This window comes from Thamnophis elegans, chromosome Z (genome assembly GCF_009769535.1).
Source record: "Thamnophis elegans isolate rThaEle1 chromosome Z, rThaEle1.pri, whole genome shotgun sequence".
Taxonomy (NCBI): domain Eukaryota; kingdom Metazoa; phylum Chordata; class Lepidosauria; order Squamata; family Colubridae; genus Thamnophis; species Thamnophis elegans.
In genome coordinates this window covers 85,693,006-85,713,385 of record NC_045558.1, presented here as the reverse complement: position 1 = coordinate 85,713,385, position 20,380 = coordinate 85,693,006, and positions in this window count along the sequence as shown.

The window sequence follows — 20,380 nt, the reverse complement described above, 5'->3', positions numbered from 1 at the left end:
CTGTCCTGTTTTTGTGCTGTATTCATATTTTCAATTGCGTGTCTAGGAATTGCCCACATGGGTATCTTGTCATTTAATTTATATTGGTATTTCTTCCAGACCCGCAATAAAGCATTTCTTAAAATATGACTTTTAAAGTTCTTATCCAATTTTTTGTTGAATAACAGGTAAGCATGCCAACCAAATAGCAGATCGTGTCCCTCAATGTTCAATATTCTATCATTGGTTAAGTGAATCCAATCACTAATTACAGATAATGCCACTGCATCATAATATAGTTTTAAATTAGGTAGTTTCAATCCTCCTCTCTCACGTGCATCTTGCATTATTTTCATCTTTACCCTCGGCTTCTTTCCTGCCCACACAAATTTGTTAATACCCTTCTGCCATTCTAAAAGGTTCGCATCTTTTTTTAGTATAGGTAACATTTGGAAGAGAAATAAAAATTTTGGTAGAATGTTCATTTTCACTGCCGCTATCCTACCCAGCAAAGATAGGTGCAATTTCTCCTGCGGTTGTTCCAATATTATAACCAAATCATCCGCAAAAGCGCGGACTCTATATTCTTGCTGCCTAATCTTGATCCCTTTTAAACCATCCAAGCCCCGTATTTTATTCAACAATACTTCCAAAGTTATAATAAACAATAATGGGGACAAAGGACAGCCCTGTCTTGTACCTTTTCCAATTTGAAAAGAGTCTGTTAGACTTCCATTGACTATGATTTGTGCTGTTTGCTGTTGGTATATTGCTTTAATTGACTGTAAAAAATTATCTCCTATCTGCATTTTTTGCAATATCATCAACAGAAATTGCCAGTTAACTCGATCAAAGGCCTTCTCAGCATCCAAAATATAAACGCAGCAGGGATCTGGTTGTTCTTTCCCAAATATTCTAATGCATTAATAATTAATCTAACATTACTTTTCATCTGTCTCCCTTGTATAAACCTGTTTGGTCCGTATGTATCAATTGTTGAGTGACCAACATTAACCTATTTGCTAATATTTTAGTAAAAATTTTATAATCTACATTCAGTAATGAAATAGGTCTATAATTTTTGGGTTGAGTAGTATCCTGATCTTCTTTGGGTATCAAAGATATAAACGCTGTCTTCCAAGATGGAGGGACTTTACCTTCCGTTTGAATCATATTAAATAATTCTCTAAGAGGTTCTACCATTTCTAACTGTAAGTTTTTATAGTAAACCGCTGTCAAGCCATCTGTACCTGGTGCTTTCCCTGACTTTAATTGCTTAATTACCTGCAGGATTTCCCCCGAGGTTATTGGTTGATTCAATTTTTGCCTGTGTTCTTCTCTAACTGAAGGTATTTTCTCTTTGTCTAAATATTTATCTATGTCTAAACCATTAATTTTATCCCCTTTATACAGTTCTGTAAAAAATTCCCAGAAAGCCTTTTGAATCTCTTCCTGTTGAAACACCTCCTTCCCTCTGTAAATCAGTTTAGATATATTTCGAGTTTTCCTTTTTTTCCTAATCTGATAAGCTAACCATCTGCCAGGTTTGTTTGCATTACAAAAAGTATTGTGTTTTGCATATAATAGATTAGTAGCCACCTGGTCAGAGATCAACATGTCAAATTGAGATTTTAATATGTTAATAGCTTCCTTAACCTTTGTATCATCTGGGTTCATTGTTAACTCCAGCTCTTTTCTCTTAATTTCCTCTTCCAGTTCTGTTCGTTTTAACCCTTGCTTATTTCTATGTGTTTTATTTATATTCATCAAAACTCCTCTCATATACGCTTTGCTTGCGTCCCATACAAATTCCATAGATGTACCCTTATTCATATTCAAAACAAAATATTCAGATAGTAATTTTTTACAATCATTAATATACTTTTCATATCTAAATAAGTTTTCATTCAATCTCCAAGACCTTCTTGCCTGCACTACCCTTCCCAACTCCATCCAAACTGGGTTGTGGTCCGAAAGGACCCTAGCTGAAATCTTTGTTTTCTTGACCCTAGAAAGCAAATCATTAGTGGTTAGGATAAAATCAATCCTTGAAAGGGATTGATGCCTGTCCGAGAAGAAAGTGAAGTCATATTCCTCTGCATTTCTTTCTCGCCAAATGTCTCTCAATTCAAAATCATCCATAATGTCAAAGAAAGATTTGGGTAACTTTGCTCGCATCTTGGTATTTAGGCGGGAAATCTTCTTATCTCTCTTAGTATCTATCACTCCATTCCAGTCACCCAATAGTATACAGGAACTATAGTCCCACTGTACTAATTTAGCATGAAGATTTCTATAGAATCTATCTTGCTGTTGATTGGGAGCATAAATTCCCAAAAGTAATGTCTTTTTCCCTTCTAAGATTAAGTCTAAAGCAATATATCTTCCGAAGGGATCTGCTTCTATTAATTCAGCTTTCATATCTTTTCTTAAGTATACAACTATACCATTCTTCTTTTCCATAGCAGAAGCTGCGAAATGTTGACCAAGTTTTGAGTTGATCAAATATTTTTGATCAGTTGACTTGATATGAGTTCCTTGCAAACAAATTACATCGTTCTTAAACTGTTTGAGATAATGAAATATTTTCTTCCTCTTCTGTGGAGAGTTCAGTCCGTTGACATTCCATGTTAAAATCTTAGTTGTCATCTTTGGTTGGTTGAAGCATTTTTAGAGCTTCCTGCACAGCCTGTTTAACCTTAGGTCTAGCTCCTCCCATTGCTTCCAGATTTGTTGTTGTAGATCCTTGATCGATGGCCGATGATTGTTGATGCTGTTGCTTTTTAGCTTGTTTCTCCATACGTCTAGTAGTCATGCGGCTAGGTCTTGGTTCCATAGCACCTTGCACTTCTAGAGAAGAGAGATGCTCCATCTTGTCTGGTGGTTGTGTAGTTTGCTGTCTATCCTGTCCTTCTTGTGGTCTTTCTCTAGGTCCAGATGGTGCAGGGTGTCCGGCCTTCAATATATTATAATAAAAATCTTGGGCTTTCCATACAGAGTTGAGGCGGTATCTTTGCTTATCAAATGTAAATATGATGCCAAATGGTGCATCCCATCTATACTGTATCTGACGATTTCTGAGTTCTTCGACCAAAAAAGTGTAGTCCCTCCTGGCTCTTAACATTTGAGGTGGTATCTCTTTCAAAACAGCCAGGTCTTGACCGCCAATTTGAAGCTTAGTATTATAAGATGCTTGCAGTACCATATTTCTAAACTCTCTTGTAGTAAAATATATAACGATGTCTCGAGGAAGCTGCTTCTGCTTTGCCAGCCAGGAGTTAACGCGGTAAGCTTTGTCAATTCGCCAGTCTTGATTGGTCCCTGGTCTTCCCATCAGGCGGTCAAAGGCTTCCGATAGGATCTGTTTCAGGTTCTCCTGTTTCTCCTCACGCAGCCCCCTTACTCTTAATGCGAACTCCATTTGTCGGTACTGTATCATAATAATTTCTTTTTCAGCTTTTTCCACTTTTTGTTCCACCACCTCTGTTTTCAATGTCAAGTTAGCATTGGCATCATTAAGAACCTCTAGAGTATCTTCCACTCCAGAAATATGTTCTGTTAATACAGTTACAAGACTCAGCACGTCATCTCTAATTTTATCAATCTTAGCATCAAATTTCTCATACAGCTCCTGTTTAAGTCCATTTATTTCACTTTTAATTTCTTCTTTCATTTCTTTCATTTCCTCTTTTCTCTCCTGCTTTACCACCTCTCTATTATCTCTAAACTTATCTTCCATTTTAATTGTCTGTGCATTGAGAGCCTCGCTTAGATTACTCAGGAAAAATTCTTTCGTTAACACATCCCCAGCAGGGGGTGTAGGAAGCGGAGGCTGCAGCTTTGTGCCAGGCACTGAGGATGTGCCCCTGGAAGTAGAGGGTGACGACTTCAAGTTAATATTTGGTTTTGAAGCCATTTCAAAATTTATCTGCCTGCAGTTAATAAAACTCTCTTGCCTGAGTTTGCAGCTTTAAGTAAAGAGGCTTTTATTTTGAAGTTTAAGGCTTGGCAGAACTTTCAGTGAGTAAACATTGTAACAAGACCATTCAACAGATTCATCACCATTTAACTTCCAAATAAGCAAGGTTAATGAAGGAGTAAAATTCTTCTATTGTGAAACCAAAACAAATGATAAGCAATCTCTTTTGTTTTGAATTTTTGTGAGAGTTAGCAAAAAGTGTTCGTTATTACCGGAGAGGCCAGCCTGCTCGGCGCCATTTTAGAAGCCTCTGAGTAAATAATTTTTCGGAGGAGAAAAAGAAAAGAAGCTAAAATGTTGATAAGCAATTATTGTCCACAGTAAACGGATCCAGCTCGTGATAAGAATAAATCAAACAAAGCTTAGAGCAGAGTGGGAGAGACCTACTTTGTCCTGCACAAGGCAGTTTGAAGTTCCCAGCACGGACAGCCGTTCTGCCTTGGGCTAGCCCCCCTTTCCTGCAAGCACAAAAGCTGCAAAAATCGAAGAGCATTTGCCAGCAAAACAGTTTCTTCTTTCCTTCTTGCCTGAAGGATAAGAAAACCTGATAAGACGTCAGATGGAAGATCCTCTAAACAGGTACGTAGCCAGGAATTCGGAGGCAGCTGATTTTTTGCTGCCCCCACCAGTAGGCTCCTCCCAGGAAGCCCTCATCTCTGGTTTCTTGATTACGAATCTGCACCAATCCCAACACTTCTTCTGAAATCTCCTTGAAAGCAACAGAAATATTTTCCTATATTTTAATTTTCATCATGGCTGCATGGTCTTTTAAAGCATCATTTAAAACTCTTTGCAATATTTCTTGAGTCAGAGGTTCTCCAGCAGGAGGGGGAGTGTTGAGGGGCAGCAATGACTGTAATTTAGTTGTCGGAGCAGGGGAACTCCCTGCGCTCTTGGAAGTTAAAGTTGTTTTAGCTTGCTTTGAAGCCATTTCCTCAGTTAATCTTATCTTGCACTCAATTAATAAGTCCAGACAGACCGCTTGTTCCAATTATTACTCTGTAGCTTGCTAATAAATCACTGCTGATTTAGTGATCTTTAAGTAATTTTAAGCTTTGTGGTAGTTTATAACATTACAGCACAACCCCGCCTTCAAAGCTCTTCGGCGCCATTTTTATCTTTCTGCCATGTAGTTTAATAGAAGGAATTTTTAGAAAAAAAATCCAGGAATCAAACACCATGCTTCTTCATCCACTGCTGGACAGATTTGGATCGATGACAAGGAGCGTTGTCATCCTAAAAGTAATCCCTACAAGTTTCTGAACTGAAGGAAGCATGGTCTTCCAGGACTTCAGCATACTGCTCGGAATTCATGATTCCCTGAATGATTTGTATCCCACCACTACCAGAAGCAGTGATAGAGCCCCAGATCATCATGTGCAATGGATGTTTCACAGATAGATTCAGGCAGTATGGCCTAAATTCTTCAGGCTGTAAATCTTCTTACATACTTATTGCACTGATTCCTAGTCAAGAAGAAATTTCTCTCGTCACTGAAGATAACCTTGGCTCACTGTTCGTTGGTCCACTTCGCATACTTCTTGGCCCACACATGTCGACGAGAGTGTCTGTGAGCAAAGGTTTACTTTGAGCCCTCTGGCAAGCAATCTGCGACACACTGTCCTTGTGCACACTTTTACATCACATGTTTCACCCCAAATACTTGTAATCTGAGGTGAGATGAGCTTCCTGTCAGCCATCAAAATGAGTTGCAGAGCCCGATCTTGCTGTTTTGTCAACTTTCTTAGTCTTCCAGAACGAAGCCTATCATCAACTGAACCAGTTATTTGGTATTTTTCAACCACTCTGCTCACTGTAGTGCGATGGTATTTCACTCTCTTGGCTATTTCTGTACAGGAGTAATCCTCTTCATGAAGCACAAGGATGTGATGCCACTGCTCAGTACTGCTGAAAGCAAAGGCCTTCATCCTTGCCGATAGCCAGAGCTAAATTAAATTTCTCAATGCTTTTCATGCCTATTTATAGTCAGAGAATATGACAACATTGATTGGCTCATAGATTTAGCCTCTGTGCATTTTGATTGATCAGCCAAAGCTCGCTGCTGATTGGCTACTTTTGATCCTAACATTCTCGAAAATTCAAGTTGTGTTTGTTTTAGCACATAAACTCATTCAAAACCTTTAAAAGATTTTGGTTTTTTTAATAAAAATTATGCATCTCAATCCTTCTACAAAAATTTCCATCAAAGTACTAATTTTGGGTGGTTTCTGTGAGTAAAAAGTTGATTAAACATGTAAATACAGCTTAAAACTGAAAGCGTGCATGACTTTTTCACACAGCTATAGTAGTGAATTCATTGGTAACCAGTGATCATTGTTAAGTATAAAATGTAAGACTATATTTTTCCTATTCTTTCGTGGTTTGTATTTTCAGTTTGTACTTTTAATTTTTTTTTCTTTAAGATTAAAGATTTTTTGCTTTAAAAAAAAAGACAAATTAAGTGTTCAGAAAAAAGGGGAGGGGAGAAAGGAAGAAACATCCATGTCTAAACTCAATTGATGACAGTGCTTTTCTCTCCAGACTAGCAAGCTATTAATTACTTAGTCACTTTCATAATAGCATTAAATGTATATAATATATGAGAGAGACCTGTTCTCTCTCAGGTGGAATGGGGAATGCTGATGGTGAGAATTTGTTGAAAACTGTTTAGAAGGAATAAATCATATTTTTCCATTAATTTATTCTTATTGTCTTACACATGTTATTTACTACTATTAATTTCTGTTTGAGTAATCTATTTAAACTGAGGGGTTAGAATGTACTATAATATTTTTATCCTGTAATGATAGCTGGATAGATGTGTGTACTTTTTCCTCCTGTATCAGTCTCTGCTTTCACTATTGTAAATGTTTCTGCATGCTACACCATCAAAACATTTTTTAAGGTAGGAAAATAATTTGACATGTTAAAGGAAACAATGCAATTCAGAATATATGCAAGTATTCCATGGAGGATCGATTCAGAGGGCAAATCTCAAACCTGTGAGGGACCTGTGGGCCTCCCCTTAGGTCTGATGAGACGCTGCCCCTTCTTTCCCCCCACTCCAGGGTGGTTCTGATCCAAAAAAGAATCTCCGGAATTGGTTTGTCAGACAGGCTTCATGTGAGGCTCTTCAGAGCTCACACCCCCACGAGTGTCCAGTTGAAGAACTTCCCGTTGAATCACTTTTTTGCGTACTTTGTGCATGCTACGCTATCAAAACATTTTTTTTGAGAATTTTTTTTATTGTTTTAGTTAGACAAAAAACAAAATAGGAAAAAAAATCATCTTTTGTTACATCTTGTTGAAAGCGTATTGATTGGTTACAAATATATTCCCTGCGTTTCTTCCACAGTCCTTATATATACTTCATTCAAATCATGTTGTACATTTTAAGTCAAGAAAGAAAAGTTATGTATTTTACTATCCCTGTACCATAATTCTCATTTGGTTACCATTGTTTAAACATGTTTTTATCTAGGATCATTTATATTAGAAGACACAACCACCTACTGGCGTTCATTTGCAATTTCAATAGATCTCCAATACCATTGCACCTTTATGACATGTTCTAAAATTAATTCGGTTAAGTAAGATATTTAAGCATTCCCCCTCCCACCCGTAACACAGCTATATGTATCATTAAATATTGTCCGTTAACATTTCATTGTTGTTATTGTAGTTAACTAAAGGTTATTTACTGATTATCTCACCTCTCCTCTCCAGGCCCACACAATATTATAACTTTATAACCGTCTTTAAACAATGATTTATTAATAAGATTTATAGGACTTTTCCCTCAATCCCAACTTAGTTAGTTACGTGCTAAGAAAATAAACATTAGACATCTAAGACAATCTAAGAGATATTAACATTTCTACTTGACAATCACCAAGAATGTATATTAGCATTTCTATGGCCTGGTTATTTATCCTAACTAGGGTTATTATTTCTCTATTAGTATCATAGTAAATTTATGTTAATGGATAAACATTCAATGGTAATCTAAAACAGTCTATAAAGTACTAAAATCTCTACTTAATAATCATCAAAAATTAACTAGCTTTTTTCCATCAATTAGCATTATTAACCAGTATCTTTCCAGTAGCAAAATAGTCTTTCATCTCTCGCCAGTTGTTGTGTCAATTCTGTATCCAGAACCTTTCCAGGGTTTAAGACTTCTCTCCGCACTTTGAAGCTTAAATGATCTCTCATGTGGTTTTGTTGCCCTTGAGTTGTTATTAATGTAAGCTTAACTTTTGTTGTCAGGTTTGTTTCTAAATAGATTTGTCTTATTAACTCCATCTTTTTCGCTCTTTATTTTTCACCAAATTATCAAAGTCACTTTTCCAGCTTCCCTTCTTTCCACTTTCACTCACGTTTACTCCATTTATAAGTTCATCTGAGTTCTTAACTTTGTTTTCTGTATTTTCATTCACTTCTTTAATTTCTGGGGCTATAACCCCATCATGTTTTTTTTGTAATATCCCATAGGCTTATGGTTCTGGGGGACTTCAATTTGCCTTCGCTCGGTGAACACTCTGATGGAGCGCAGGAGTTCATGGCTTCCATGACAGCCATGGGCTTGACCCAGGTAATTCGAGGCCCAACCCACTCAGCGGGTCACACGCTCGACCTCGTATTCCTCTCGGAGCAGTGGAGTTATGATCTTGGTCTGAGGGGAAATGAGATCATTCCCCTGTCATGGTCAGACCACTGCCTACTGAGGCTAGACTTCCGGAGGCCAAACCCCCACCGTAGGGAGGAGGAACCGACCAGGTGGTTCCGCCCCAGGCGACTTATGGACCCAGTAAGGTTCCAGATGGAGCTTGGGGTTATTCCAGATGCTCTCGCCCACAGTTCGGCGGAGACTCTTGCTGCTGCCTGGCACTCGGCAGCATCAGAGTCTCTGGACCGGATTGCGCCACTACGACCCCTCCGGGTCAGCGGCCCACGGAGGCCTCCTTGGTTCACCGAGGAGCTCCGTGAGATAAAGTGCCGGAGGAGACACCTAGAGCACCTGTGGAGGTCCGATAGGTCCGAGTCGAGCCGGGCACTGTTGACAGCTTGCACCAAGGAGTATATTCGGGCTCTAAGAACAGCCAAAAGATCACACATTGCCTCCTTGGTAGCGTCCGCCGAGTCCCGCCCAGCCGCCCTGTTTAGGATAACCCGCTCCCTCCTAAATAGGAGGGAGACGGAGAACCCCTTACAGGGTAAGGCTGAGGAGTATGTACAGTTCTTGGCGGACAAAGTTGCTCGGTTTCGATCGGACCTGGACTCCACTCCTGCAGATCCAGCCGAGACACAAGGGAATGATCTGGCAGACCATCTCTGGGTTGAGTTTCAGGATGTTTCCTCCGGGGATGTGGACAAGGCTATGCGAGCTGTGAGTGCCTCCACCTGTATACTGGACCCGTGTCCCTCCTGGCTGGTTGCCAACAGCAGTGAGGTGACACGAGGCTGGATCCAGGCGGTTGTTACCACCTCTCTTCGGGAGGGGCATCTCCCCACCGCGCTGAAGGCGGCGGTGGTGAGACCCCTCCTGAAGAAACCGTCCTTGGATCCAGCAGTTCTTAACAACTACCGTCCAGTCTCCAACCTCCCCTTTGTGGGGAAGGTTGTTGAGAAGGTGGTTGCCTTCCAGCTTCAGCGTACCTTGGAGGAAGCTAACTATCTTGACCCCTTCCAGTCTGGCTTCAGGCCCGGTTACAGCACAGAAACCGCTTTGGTCGCATTGACCGATGATCTCTGGAGAGCCAGAGATGGAGGCTATGCATCCATCCTGGTTCTCCTTGACCTCTCAGCGGCTTTCGATACCATCGACCATGGTATCCTTCTGCGACGACTGCGGGAGGTGGGGGTGGGTGGCACTGTTTTGCAGTGGTTCTCCTCCTACCTCTCGGACATGTCGCAGTCGGTGTTGGTGGGGGGGCAGAGATCGTCCCCGAGGCCCCTTACTTGTGGGGTGCCGCAGGGCTCGGTCTTATCCCCCCTACTATTTAACATATACATGAAACTGCTGGGCGAGATCATTCAGAGGCACGGGATAAAATACCATCAGTACGCGGACGATACACAGTTGTATCTGTCCGCCCCGTGCCAACTCAATGAAGCGGTGGAAGTGATGAACCGGGGCCTTGAGGCTGTCAAAGACTGGATGAGAGCTAACAAACTGGTGCTCAACCCGGAAAAGACCGAGTGGCTGTTGTGTTTTCCTCCCAATAATTTGGCTAATGTTCCATCAATCAGGCTGGGGGGACAAAATTTATACCCCTCAGACAGGGTCCGCAACTTGGGAGTCCTCCTGGACCCACAGCTGAGTTTCGACCATCATTTGTCAGCTGTGACCAGGGGGGCATTTGCTCAGGTTCGCCTGATGCGCCAGTTGCGGCCCTACCTGAATCGGGAGGCACTCACAACAGTCACTCGAGCCCTTGTGATCTCCAGGCTGGAATACTGCAATGTGCTCTACATGGGGCTGCCCTTGAAGAGCATCCGGCGACTTCAGCTAGTCCAGAATGCGGCCGCGCGAGTGATCGTGGGCGCACCACGGTTCGCCCACATAACACCGATCCTCCGTGAGCTGCGCTGGCTACCTGTTGATCTCCGGGTGCACTTCAAGGTCCTACTTACCACTCACAAAGCGCTCCATGGTAGTGGATCTGGCTATTTGAGAGACCGCCTTCTGCCAATTACCTCCTTGCGTCCCATCAGATCGCACAGGGTAGGCCTCCTCCGAATTCCATCCGCCAGTCAGTGCCGACTGGCGACTACGCGGAGGAGAGCCTTCTCAGTTGCAGCTCCGACGCTATGGAACAATCTCCCCGTGGAGATCCGCACCCTCACCACCGCCCAGGCCTTCTGCACGGCCCTTAAGATCTGGCTATACCGTCAGGCCTGGAGATAAAAAATCTTAGTTCGTCCCCTCCCGAATGATGAATGAATGTTGTGCTCTATTTTTAATATTATGTATTGTCTTATGTTTTTTTTGTCTTTGTACCCCCTTCCCCGTGTTTTGTAAGCCGCCCTGAGTCCCCTCAGGGAAAAGGGCGGCCTATAAATTATAATAAACATTCTAAACATTCTAAACATTCTAGTCTGTCCCATTTCTTGTCAAATCTCTCAAGTCCTTCTGAGATGTTTTGAAGTCCAGCCAAAATGTTTTGAATTAACAAGTTTTCTTCATCTGAGTATTGTTCCATTTTTTAGAGTTAGGAAAAATATAGAGAAAGAGCAAAAAGAAGAATTTGGTACTATCTGCCACTCTAGCCTGTCACAGATTTTGAAGAATATATCTACTTTTATTTTAGACAAATGTTCTTTTATGGTTTTCAAAGTTTTTCTTTCCTTTTCCAATTCTTGTCAAAATATTTTCCACACACCACTATTTGTGATCTTGGGTCTTTATCAGGTTTTAAAGAGACGTTCCAAATCCTTTTGTTGCACAGTCAGTATAGTCAGATAAGAGTGAACAAAAGAAACATTGTTACAACAGCAAAGGAAAAAAAGCTTCAGACTTGGGCTTCCAAGTGTCAGATTCGATTCTTTTAAAACCCCTTTCCTTAAGTATGTTTAATATAATATTGTAACAAGTAGAAGAAGAAATTTATTAAAGTAAAAAGAGTTTTAATTTAAGCCAAAAAGGTTAAAGTAGTAAAGGGAAATAGGGGAAAAAAAGATCCCTTCACCTCAAGCAGAAAAAACGGAAGCATTGCAATAACTCAATCCACAAAAGATTACAAGCAAGAGCAAAAAACTTTCTAAGGCAGTCCAATAGGGATTAAATATGCTGCTTTGTTCTTGCTTAATGGACTAATTAAGCTTAAGAAAAGAGTTTCTTAGGGCAATCTTCTAAAAGAAAAGAAAAGAAAATCTCACCAGATAGAAACACTTTCATTTCTCTCCTCCTGGGGCTGTTTCCAACTATGTCAGCTGGGGCGGGGGCTGCCTGTCTGCCGCCGGTTGGAAGTACTTCCCTTGGGTCAATCAGGGACTTTGTGGTGTCCCTGCGACCAGCAAGGTCTTGTCTTCCCAATCACAGTCTCTTCGGGACGGTTTAGGTCCTGCCGAACTATCCAGGGGCAAAAGTGTCATCAGCGGATTCGGACAGTCAAATCCGCACAATGTATCGTTGTGACGTTGGCTCCTCCTCCCAAAAACATTTTTTAAGGTAGGAAAATAATTTGACATCATGAGATTAGTGTCCCTAGACATGTGATGGAGAGTAAGGTATCTGTCACTTGTAAAGTTTAGAATGTTTATCAAACTCTTTACTCTGTGGCAGTCAATATTATCCAGAATGCTATAAGCAGCAACAACAACAGCTATCAATCAACAGTCACTATTATTTCCCACCATAGATTCATTTCTGCAGAAAACAAATGCAAGATCTTTTCAGTTACTAGGTATTTCCAAAGTTTTTACTGTCTGAAGTCTGAAATGGGTCAGCAAGAATATTGGAATAGGGAAGGTTCTAAATCAGATGAAGAATGTCAAGTTATTTGGTTAGCTTTGAATCTCTGTGGATAAGGAGTCATTGAAACTATAGTTCATGTCCTGCTGTATTGCATCTTCTATAAGGACTCACAGACTCAATTTGTAACAACTTACCTAATAAAATATTGGGCGAATGCTGATCTTTTTTACACACAACTACTATTATCAGAGCAGTATGAAGTAGTTTCTCTGAATGTGGCCAAATTCTGCTATGTTGTATATAAAATTAGGCAATTTTTAAGTGCCCACTGTTAATCCCCACCAATCGCAATATATTATTGTATTTGTTCTTTACTTTTATTTTTTATTGTTGTTTCGATGCTTTTATTTACTGGTCTGTGATCATAATAAAGATTGACTGATTATAAATCTAGGTCTATGTAAATCTAGGTAGATTCCAAGGTAAGTGTCATTGTTATGGGCTTTGGTGACCTTTAAAAATCCTTGGAAGAAACAAAGACAGTTTTTTTGAAAATTAGTTGAAGTTCTGCTCTTTATTATTACAAAGTTTTCCTGAAGTATATTTAATTATCTAGAACAAATGTCAAACTTTCTAAAATAGGAGTCTACTGCCACTTACATTATAATTTTATTCTATTAGTAATAGTAATTCGGTCCTCAAGCTCCCTAAGCTCCAATATGCTTAAACATATTTATTTAAAGAAAGATATTTAAATGAACGAAAAGTAAAATGGTAAAATAAATGATTACTAAAAAGAAAGAACAAATAAAGGAAAATATTTGTAGCTCAGGGTTCACATGAGAAGTTCTTGATGCTCCCGGAGCTTGCTTATTTTATTACCCAAACTAGTAATCATTGTGCTATAAGCTCCATTTCACAGAGTGATTAACTCTGTTTCAAAGCACCCCATGTGCAACCAGATGAAGCTTTGTCTCCCTCTGGGCAAAAAGTGTTTAGGCACCTATGGGGCGTTTGGAAAGGGAGTGATTTGCTCCATTCCCAAGCACCTCATACGCACCCAAACACTTTTCGCTTGGAAGGAGAAATGACAGAGATTGGAAGCTTCGTCTGCTTGCAAATGGGGCAATTAGTTCCATTTCAAAGTGCCCCTTTTGCAAGCAGAGAAAGCTTCCAGTCTCCCTCTGAGCAAAAAGTGCATGGGAGAACCAGACGGAGGCTGAGACCTGGGGGTGGGGAGGCAGGCAATCCCAATGCACTGTCCACTCTGTCCCACCATCTCTCGGCTTGTCCACAGCAAAAAGTATTTAGCAATAGCAATAGCAATAGCAGTTAGACTTATATACTGCTTCATAGGGCTTTCAGCCCTCTCTAAGCGGTTTACAGAGTCAGCATATCGCCCCCACAATCTGGGACCTCATTTCACCCACCTCGGAAGGATGGAAAGCTGAGTCAACCCTGAACCGGTGAGATTTGAACCGCTGAACTGCAGATAACAGTCAGCTGAAGTGGCCTGCAGTACTACACTCTACCCACTGTGCCACCTTCTATGGGGCGTTTGGGAAGGGATTGATTTGCTCCATTCCCAAGCACCCCATAGGCACCCAAACACTTTTCGCTTGAATGGGGAAATGATAGAGACTGGAAACTTCATCTGTTTGCAAATGGGGCAATTAGTTCCATTTCAAAGTGCGCCTTTTGCAAGCAGAGAAAGCTTCCGGTCTCCCTCTGGGCAAAAAGTGCATGGGCAAACTAAACAGAGGCTGAGACCTGGGGGGGGGGGAGGCAGGCAATCCCAATGCACTGTCCACTCTGTCCCACCATCTCTCGGCTTGCCCACAGGCGAAGGGAGAGCAGACGGCATACAGGAGGAGGCCCTGGGAAGGCTGGAGCCGGGAAATGACGCGTTCCCTGGCCAAGGCAAACAACAAGCGGATGGAACTTCCGGAGCCTCAGAATGATGCGCCCCTGGCCCCCATCCCCGACCCAAGGCAAAGGGCAAGCGGGTGGCATGCTTACCTTTGGTGAGCTGAGCAGAGCGAATGAGGTGCGGAGGCCACTGCCAAGGCAATTAGCTGGGCCGCGTGGTGAAGGCAACCTATAGGGCTGGGATGGGCAGGTTGAGCATTAAGTGGGAGGGTGGGGCAAAGAGACAGGCAGGGGCAGGGGCAGACAGAAGTATTTACCGGTTTGACGAATCAGTCAAAATTTCCGCTACTGGTTCGCCCGAACTGGTCCGAACCAACTAAATACCCCCGCTGGTCCTATGTTGGCTACTTTCTAATAACATAATGTTAATTGTAAGTATTCAGAGTCAGTACTTGAGAATAATAAAGAAAACCTGCGGAGACTTTTGCAAATAGTTCAAATTTGTATTCTGTTCAAGTGAAACAATTTCAAAAAGTGCTATAAAACTGGGCACAAAGGTTTCAAAATTGCTTTGTCATGTCTCTGTGCTTGGCAGGAAAGGCATTATCCAGGAAAATATAAATTGTATAGACAGTTTAATTTGGTAAGTAAAATGAATATAGTTGGGGGATGGGGAGGAAAATCATCCTGTATGCTTATAGAACATTCATGATACATTTTTCTCTCTCAGATGTAAGACTTGGAAAATAAAATTTGGAGCCCTGTCATTAAGTACCAACCATTGGTCTCTCTACCTGTTCGAAAAGCACTGTTAGTGCTTTCTGTCCGTGATCTATTTAGAATAATACTGTCTGGGCCTGGTTAGGCAATTTCTTGCTATTTAGAATGAATGACTCCCACATTCCCTTGCCATTGACTGGTCTGAGTGGTTTGACAGGAATTTAAAGTTTAAAGTATCTGGCAATTGCCTAGGTGCATTTCTGTGCAGAAAATAACTAGGTTTCATTCAGAGATTTTCATAGCATTATGACTGGAGATGCTAAGTATTGAACTTCGCTTTCTGTTTGCAAGGTAGCATTCCACCACTGGACTACAGCCCAATTTTTCCCCACAATGCTGGAAAATCAACCTATCATCAATGCTGCTGCGAATTTATTTTAGGAATCTTAAAAGCCCATCCAGTGAGTCACCCAGGAATATATTTTAATTTGGACTTGTGAGGTTCCAAAAATGTGATCACTATACTACATTGTGTTTTTGCAGTCCATGGAAGGAAATCTAATCTGTGCAAATATGAAGAGGTGTAGTTTCTCTCCATCAATAGGAGGTCAGAGTTTAAAAGAAATTCAAAGTGTGGTTGCTATGCTCAGCTTTTAATACTGCAGTGTTCAGAGTTCAGGAAGTCTTGTGACAAGATCAGCCTTAAGATCAGAGGCTTATTGTCTCCTTTCTACCCCTACTCCACAGGGCAATGCAGCTTTTGTCCTTGGTCTCCTGAGCCTCTGTGACCCTATTCAGACAACTCATCCATCTCAATGAAATACGTGGTGTTCAAGTATCAATGGTATTAATTTGTGTTTTGCTTTATGATGGAAAGGAGTTGTAACATCCTGGGGCTCTAGCTGTAGCTATTGGTAAGTGAGGAAATGAAATAAAGGGATAGAAAGAAGAAAGGGAGTTGTAATGTAATAAGAAATTTAACACTTTGCTAAGCATTGTGGAGAATCAAGTTCCCAGGAATTTTGGAGAAGTCATTGGAAATATGTTTACACATATCCAAAGTAAGGACATTTGGTGTGGTGAAACAATTTTATTATTGGTTGGATTGTGGGATAAACTATATATGGCAGTGGACATTTACTTGAGTCACCTGGAACTCTTGCTTCATAAATGCGTTTCTTTGGCTAACTTGTGTTCTGCTTATAATGTTGTGACACCTGCATGTTTTAGGCCAGTTTCTTTTATTCTTCTTAAGGGAAAGAGGAATTGTTACTGACCATTAAAAGCTTTATTAAGAAGAACCAAAAGGTTCTCTAATCGAGTGGTCAATAATAAGCCAGGTTTTTAGTCATTACCGTCATGGAAAATATTTCTTTTTACATTCTTCACAAATAAAGACGCTTCTGTCACAACTCAACAAATCTAAATCGTAGGGATCACGAGGAAGGAACATTGCTGGAAGGACAGTTGGAAAGATCTTGCCAACTGTTCTCTCCCCATCCATACTCAAATGTATATTCATTCACCAATATCTACTTTTGGGTAAATAAGTAGAAAAGTGGCACATAGCCCAGACTATTTATCAGTAATTATGCTTTGCTTATGTAGGGCTCTGGTAAAAATTCCACTCTGTTTTTATTTTTCTCCAGGTTATTATGTGATGTCGGAGTGAGACAGAAGCAAAGATAGACAACTAGGAATGGCTGTCGAGCACAGGAAGTTACCCAGGTGAGTACAGATTCCTGAACTAATATCTGGAAATAAGGCTGTTTTGGATGTAAGGACATGTCCAGTTGGTGAGGAAATTCATCAGATTAAATAGCTGAGTTTAACATAGAAATGGCATAATTTCTAAGGATAGTTGCCATGGAGGTAATTTTTAACGTACAACCATTTGTTAAGTGAACATTCAAAGTTACAATAGTACTGAAAATGTGACTAGTGAATAGTTTTCACACTTAAAAATTAATAGTTTTCACACATTGTAGCATCCCCGTGGTCACATGATCAAGATTTGGGCGCTTGGCCACTGGCATGTCCTTATGACATTGCACTGTTCTGGGGTCATGTGATCACTTTAACCTTCCCAACTGGCTTCTGACAAGCAAAATCATGGAGGAAGCCAGATTCACTTAAAATCCATAGTGATTCACTGAACAACTATGGCAAAAAAGATTGTAAAAGGTAGTTCAACTCACTTAATTACTATATTGCTTAGCAATAGAAAGTGTGGGTTCAATTGTGGCCGTAAGTCAAAGAGGTTGCTATTTCTGTCAATTATACATAATTCAATTTTAAAGATCTGCTCTGGGATTTAGTTTGGACACAGCACATGGAGTCGTCTTCCAGTTTTCAAAGCAAAGCTCAACATTTTTTTTTTCTGAAAAAGGTTTTTATTTTTTATTTTTTCATTTTCATACACTCACATATATACTGTGCATAGCCGGAGCCATATAACATTAAACAATAAGCGCAGCAATTCCTCTTGTCAACAATACCCCCCAAAATAGAAACCCAATATACCTCTTCCACTCTCTGTACACCTCTTTCTTCCACCCCCCTCCAACTTTCTATCTTCCCTCCATCATCCCCCTCTACCCTACTTCCTCTCCCCCTCTACCACTCCTCTCTCCCGATCCACTCCCGCCCTTCCTTCTCACCCTCCCTCCCATCCTCTCTCCCGCCCTCTCTACCCATCTTTCTTCTATCCCACTCCTCCTCCCCTTGGTGTATTTCCACTATATGTCAATGTACTTAACTTATCCTATTTTTACAGAGAAATTAAAGAAAAACAGTATACATGTGAAGTCGTATTACATTGCAATCTAACACATCGTATCTAACCTAGTATATATCCCTCCCTCCCCCCACCCTCCCCCCAACACCCCACCTCCCTCCCCCCCGACTTCTCAGAGCCCGTACACGGTATAGATTTTTAACAAACACAGTCTAAAATATATTGAGAAAAAAGAAATTAAAAAAAGGGTTAATAACATCTCTACATTGATCTTAGCTTCCTCTTGCTACGCTAACTTTGAACAGTTTAAATCATTCCTGATCTTAATCATAGGCTATTTGGAATTTCTTAGTCGCATATTTGTTTTGTATATAGTCAATCCATTTTTTCCAGTCTCGTTTATATCTCTCATTTGAATGATCTTTAAGATATGCTGATATTTTAGGCATCTCGGCTAAATTTGTAACTTTCAATATCCATTCTTGAGTTGTAGGCAAGTCTTCCTTCTTCCAGTATTGCACCACCAACAGTCTTGCTGCCATTATTAGGTGCAGAATCAAGTTAGTCTCTACCACTGTAAAGTCAGTACTTATACCTAGTAAAAATAACTGAGGAGTAAACTTTAACCTTCTTTTAAAGATATTTTGCATAATCCACCATATTTTTATCCAAAATGCCTTAACCTTTTGGCAGGTCCACCATATATGAAAATCGAGAGAACCACATCTCCAACATTTAGGCTGTAAATTTGGATACATAGAAGCCAGCTTTTTAGGATCTAAATGCCATCTATAGAACATCTTATAAAAATTTTCTCTTAGGTTTTGAGCTTGTGTAAATTTCACATTTCTTACCCAGATTCTTTCCCATGTATCCAACATTATTGGTTCTTCAATATTTTGAGCCCACTTTATCATACAATCTTTAACTAATTCTGTTTCCGAATCCATCTGTATTAATACATTATATATCCTCTTTATATGCATTAAGCTTTGATCTCTTATTTGTTTAAACAGATTATCCTCAACTTGGATAAAACCAATTTTTTGATCTATTTTCCACCTGGCCTGTAATTGCCCATACTGGAACCATGTTTGAACTACCTTCTCCTTTTTTAATACCTCTAAAGATTTTAGTTGTAGTACCCCCCTTTCCAAAATGAGAAGCTGTCTGTAGGTAATTCTATCCTGTTTTTGTGCTATATTCATATTTTCAATTACATGTCTAGGAATTGCCCACATGGGTATCTTGTCATTTAATTTATATTGGTATTTTTTCCAAACCCGCAGTAAAGCATTTCTTAAAATATGACTTTTAAAATTCTTGTCCAATTTTTTGTTGAATAACAGGTAAGCATGCCAACCATATACCAGATCGTGTCCCTCAATATTCAATATTCTATCATTAGTTAAATGAGTCCAATCACTAATTACAGATAGCGCCACTGCACTATAATATAGTTTTAGGTTAGGTAATTTCAAGCCTCCTCTCTCGTGTACATCTTGCATTATTTTCATCTTTACCCTCGGCTTCTTTCCTGCCCATACAAATTTGTTGATACCCTTCTGCCATTCTAAAAGATTTGCATCTTTTTTAAGGATAGGTAACATTTGGAAGAGAAATTAAATTTTTGGTAAGATGTTCATTTTCACTGCCGCTATCCTACCCAGCAAAGATAAGGGCAATTTCTCCCATTTTTTCATCTCTATCTGTATACTATGCCAAAGTGGTTCATAATTATGCTTATATAGTTTCCCATTTGAAGTTAAAATATTAATGCCAAGATATTTGACTTTTTGGACTACCTCACATCCTAGCATCCCTCCTAGTTCTTCCTTTTGTTTAGTATTCATATTTATAGCTAATATTTTTGTTTTTCCTAAATTTATTTTAAAACCAGATACTTGACCATATTGATTAATCGTATTCATTAAAACCATACTGGATTCCTTCGGTTGTTCCAATATTATGACCAAATCATCCGCAAAAGCGCGCACTCTGTATTCTTGCTGCCTAATCTTGATCCCTTTTAGACCATCCAAGCCCCGTATTTTATTCAACAATACTTCCAAAGTTATAATAAACAATAGTGGGGACAAAGGACAGCCCTGTCTTGTACCTTTTCCTATTTGAAAAGAGTCTGTTAAACTTCCATTGACTATGATTTGTGCTGTTTGCTGTTGGTATATTGCTTTAATTGACCGTAAAAAGCTATCTCCTATCTGCATTTTTTGCAATATCTTCAACAGAAATTGCCAGTTAACTCGATCAAAGGCCTTCTCAGCATCCAAAAATATGAACGCAGCAGGAATTTGGTTGTTCTTTCCCAAATATTCTAATGCATTAATAATTAATCTAACATTACTTTTCATCTGTCTCCCCTGTATAAAACCTGTTTGGTCGGTGTGTATCAATTGTTGAATAACCAGCATTAACCTATTTGCTAGTATTTTAGTAAAAATTTTATAATCTACATTAAGTAATGAGATAGGTCTATAATTTTTTGGTTGGGTAGTATCTTGATCTTCTTTGGGTATCAAAGATATAAACGCTGTCCTTCAAGATGGAGGCACCCTGGTTGTTTTGAAAGAGATACCACCTCCAATGTTAAGAGCCAGGAGAGACTACGCTTTTTGGGTCGAAGAACTCAGAAATCGTCAGATACAGTATAGATGGG